We start from the raw sequence: 5,244 nt of genomic DNA, 5'->3' as shown, positions 1-5,244 counted from the left end.
AGCGTCGCCTTTGCGCACTGAAGTCAAACGGAATCTGTTTAGCAGTCGCCATCGCCATCGCCTGTCGTTTTCTGTTTTCCAGACTCAAGTTTGGCTTTGGCCATCGCGAATTATCTGTTAATTTGTAGCAATTTAGAGATTTGCCGATACGAAGCTCACTCGGTGCATTCAACGGCAGCAGCAGCTGCCGGACAGAAGTCAGCAAGTTACTCTGCGATATCGTTAAATGGAAGAGAGCAGTTGTGGATCATCTGTCGATCAGTCCAAGAGGATATGCTCCTGCAATAGGGGGAAAACTTTACCAACTTCTCTTTCAGTGTAGGCAAAGTCACAGAGCGGACAATGGAAAAAAAACAAAGAGGTGTGTCCTGGGACTGACTGGTCCTCAAAGTGCGTGGACAGCTGCGTGATAATGGGAACCTCGATGAGGTGAGATGTCGAAAAGGGATACGATCTTAACTAGGAACAGTGTCTTCATATTATTTCTGGACGTGGTAAATAAGATAGAGGTAACAATATATTAAAAAAAGTGCTTTTTTAGACTTGAATTTTATATTTGTAGGAGAAGAAAATTATTACAAGCTTGGTAGTATATTTATTTTTGAGGGAAGTATCTATAAATGATTGAAAATATATTTTTTATTTAGGCTCAAACTTTAGTTTTGAAGTGTTGTACAAGTATAATTATATCTATTAACATATATGCCATTAGGATCATCCTAAACAAAAAAGGAAGCTAATTTCGAGAAGCCGAATGTGAAATCGATCATATCTAAGACAAAGATGCATTAATATATTTATTTATTTTGAAAGCTTTTCTGTATTAGAAAACTTGGTATTTAGGAAATTTGAAAAATTTGTAACAATTTGAATTACTATGTAACCCCTTCAAAACTTGAAAATATTTAGTTGAATTTGTCGAATTTTTTGATCACATTTTTTTATCTTTATTTTTGCCTTTCGTATACCTTTAAGAAATCCTAAAATATGTATATTCAAGGTATATTAGATCCATAATTTTATATGCTAATTTTTTGGGTAAGTCAAAGTTTTTCAAATAGCATAACTGAGCCAAAAATGCATTTATTTCAATTCTGATAACAGTTCTTTGCTAGTTTTTAATAGGTTAATAAATCTGCGTTTCGAGATTTTAAATTTAACAAATTAAAATTTTTGACAAATTTTGACACTTTTAAAGATGTAAATTTTAAGCTGAAAAAATGTTGAACATTTTTTCAAAAAAAATTGTATACCAGACATGGCTAGATCGATTCGGCTTTTCGTGCTGATCAATAATATATATTAATTATGAGGTCGGAAACGACTCCTTCAATGTGTTTCAAACTTCTGACTGAAATTAACCTTAAAAGGGTGTTAAAATACAACAAATGTAGAAAAATATTTATTTTTATTTTTAACGTTATAAAATAAAATTTATTTAGTAGATATATTTCAATTTATATTACTTATTTTTAAATAATATTTCTCCTATTAATTGTATACCCAAAAAAACAATATCAATCATCCAATGTGAAGTACTTTGCTCCATTTCCCAGGGCGCTGTCGCACTTTTCGCACAGACTGTTTCCAGGTTGGCCTTAAACTTGGCCAAGATTAAGCTACGACTGACTTGCGATAAATTCCTGACCAGCAACAGAAACAACAACAAAATAACCAAGAGCTCGAACTGGAGCCCAGAAGAAGCCACAATCCACATGGGGATCTATGGGCAAAAAAAAAAGGCAGCGGAGGAGGGATTTCTATACGCATGCGCAATTTTTCAAAAGCTTTTAAAGTGAAGAGCCCCAGAAAATTACGATGTAATTTTTGTAATTTCTGTAATTGCCTAATTCTGATTAATTTGAATTGACGAACGGATAGGCAAAGGGGACGGGAGAGGGGGAACACTCCAATTGGGAAGGCAGTTCAGACCGAACACGACCATATTTTTTTTGCCAGTGCATTGGGGCATGTAGCCCCCCAATAAGCATTCCCTGGTTAACTTTTGTGATCTTTTTCATGTCTACGATGCAGAGAGAAGAATCTTGAAGGTTTTATTAAGTTGTAAGAATTATTAAATCATAAATTGACTCTAGTATTATATTATAAATTATTTTTTTTAGTTTCAGGTTACCTATTTAATATATAACAATATTAACTAGTAATGTTGGTTCTTTTTAAACTATTGAAATCATTCTTTTTTTATAATCTCCGATTTATTCTAGATTTGTTTACAGTGCTCTCATTTCTGCACATTCACATCCGTTGCCAGTGGCCCGTTTTAGTTAGCTGGGTAACTACTTCTGGCTCGAACTTCTCCCTCGGCGGCGGATTGAGAGGTCAAAACCGAACCGAGAAGCTGAAAATTATGCGCCATTGTTGGCTTTTCTGGCTTTCTGGCAAAATCTGGCCAAGCTGCTGACCACAGAAGCAATCGCGGATTTATCTGCGAGTTGGTAACGGCGGAGGAGGAGGAGGTACAGCAGCTGGTGGAGCCACTGAATTGGTCTGGACATGGGTCTTGGGACTTGGAACTTGGCCTTCGAGTAATCCTTACTTATGCGTACTGGAGCTCTCGGTGAGCTTCAATTTATTTGCCGGCTGCCCTGACACTGCGTGGCCTTCTTTAATTTGATTAAAATTTATGAAGAACTATTGCCGCGCATTCTCCATCCAGGTCACTATGGTTGGGTTATTCTTTTAAAGATATAGTTAACTTGAATCACCTCTTCTTTCTCTCCTCTATTTAGTTATTTTTATCATTTAATAAATATACCTTTTAACTCATTTATTTGGCTACCATTTTGACCCTCTGCTCACTCTTAACCCTGAGAAAAGAAACTCGGTAGCTTTATTACAATTATCAGATAAATTGGCTGCGAAATTGGTGACAAGGTCGCTGGGTTAATCCGCAAACCAGGACCAAGACCAACAACGCAACAATAACTCAATTAAATGCATAACCATTAATCATACGCCAAGTGGAACCACGAAGATGTTCCAGCGATTGGTTTGCGATTGGAATCGGGGTACAAAGGGGGTACAGACTTGGCAGACGATGTGTGAAAATCTCCCGTTGCGATGAAAAATTAAATGCAGCTCTACGAATCCGTAGATCATCAATGAAATTTAATATGCAGAAGCATCGGGAGCAGGTAGAGGAAGGGGCAGGGGCAGAGCAACGAAGGCAATGTCATTGTGTAGCTTAATTAGCCAAAGTTGTTGGCGACCCGCTGATTAGAATGCGATCATATAGAATCGTACAGTCTCCTCCAAAGATCTACGATCTACGATCCACTTTCCATTCCGATTCCACAGAGGCTGCTGGGGGCTCTAGACTCGAGAGTCTGCCTAATGAAGTCGTTGATGTTTGGGCAATTAATCAAAACTCGAATCAAAAATGGAAATGGAAATTTAATGGCAGACAAAACGATTCATCTAAAACGGTGGGAAATCGCTGGAATCAGATGGGATCTAACTAGCTACACAGAGGGAAAATAGTGTGGGAAATCTATAAGGTTTTTAATACAATTAAATCGATTTCAAGGCAATAAATACGGGAGAATGGTTAATTAACAAATAAGTAAGTAAGTAAGTTTAGATTTAAAATGTTCTAACAATATACTTCAATTTAATAAATACAAAACTGCTTTAAATAAATAGTATTTTCCATCTTAGCTGAGATTTAGAAAGCATTTCAGACTTCATTTAGCTTAATTTCTTCCTCTGTTCAATGGAGAGAGTCATCGTTATAATCATAACCATAATCGTGGACATGATCATTGGCCAATCAAGGCGGCACTCTCTCTTTCTTTTCCGCTGCTAACTGCAACCGCAATTTCGCGGAATGCTCAACAGACTTTTGTTTAATATCCAACGATAATTTATGCGGCAAACCAGGAGGACATGCAGAGGAAATCCAAAGGGGGCTCAGGCTTGAGGAGGAGCACATGGAGGATGGAGTACAGCAAATAGCAGCCGAGTACCAAGAACAAATGCGAGTTTTGGACATAATGCGCGAACTTATGCAAATGCAGGGACCTGGGACCAGGGACCAGGGACCAGGCTCCATGTGCTCCATGTGCTCCATCCTGCCCTGACTTATGCCAGAAATTTGTCTAGTTGTCAGTAAATATGGGAAATCAGTTTGCAACATGCGTGCAGGAGGAGGGAGCAAGTACTGCCCAGAGGAGGAGGAGAGTCCAGCGACATTGAGACTTAAGCGGAAGGCACAGCAGGAGCGGAGATAGCCAGCATCAGATACAGATACAGAAGAAGACGACGAGGACCACGACGACGACTGGTAATGGCGACAACATATAGCCAACGGAGAGGAGACGACATCGGAGCAGCAGGGCGACTCTTTTTCAGGGAACATGCAACATTGCCAGAATGCTGTTGCTGTTGCTTTTGCCCAGAGATTGATGCCTATTGACTATTGATGCGGCGGGGTCAGCCACGGCTCCTCCTCGGAGTGAGTGGCATATGCATATGAGCACTAGCCACCGATATATCGGCTCTCCGTTCTCTCTATAAGGATAATGCCTAGAACGCAGGTTGCTGCTGCTTCCAGACTGAGGCCCAAAAATAAATTTGCAATTCAAAGTGGCAGAGGAGAGAAGGAGGAGGGGTTCTCTCTATAAGCCAAGTGTGTGAGCCAAAAAAGCCAAGATATCATTCTGGGATTCAAGTTTACAGACTATGAGATAACCCTTTAGGGAGTTCTCTACTGAAAATCTATACTTAAATGATGAAAAAGTGTATATTTATTTAAAATGAATCTCTAAATGAACTTTTCTTAAACACAGACTATTATAAATACTTGTTATTGATAAACAAACTCTACTGAAAGCTCTACCACAAACCCAGTTCTTCACAGATATTTTCATTATCAAAAAACACCTTCAGTTTGATGAATATAATATACCCTTTGTGACCTTTTAGTGCAGGGTATAAATATGAGAAATTTCTTGGGGGGTTCGATGAACCAAACAACCAACTGTTGCTGCTGTTTGTCTCGAATTTCCGGAGAACTCTCGCTGAACACGCCTCGGATTTATGCATAATTTTTGGTTTATGGGAAGAACGTTTACATAATTTCGGTGACAAAAAGAATCGATCAGAGACCTCTCTTCGGGTTCGTTCATTCGTTTCCCATAAGTCAGTTGACAAATCGCTTGGATTTCAATAAATTTCGCATAAAGCCCTGGCAAGTATTCAATTTTCGCCTGTGTGTGTTGTGTA

The sequence above is a fragment of the Drosophila serrata genome, unplaced genomic scaffold, assembly GCF_035046125.1.
Source record: "Drosophila serrata isolate PLE 108 unplaced genomic scaffold, ASM3504612v1 contig_240, whole genome shotgun sequence".
In the NCBI taxonomy this organism is placed as follows: domain Eukaryota; kingdom Metazoa; phylum Arthropoda; class Insecta; order Diptera; family Drosophilidae; genus Drosophila; species Drosophila serrata.
The sequence above is the reverse complement of the archived record's forward strand: the minus strand, read 5'-3'. Positions refer to the sequence as shown.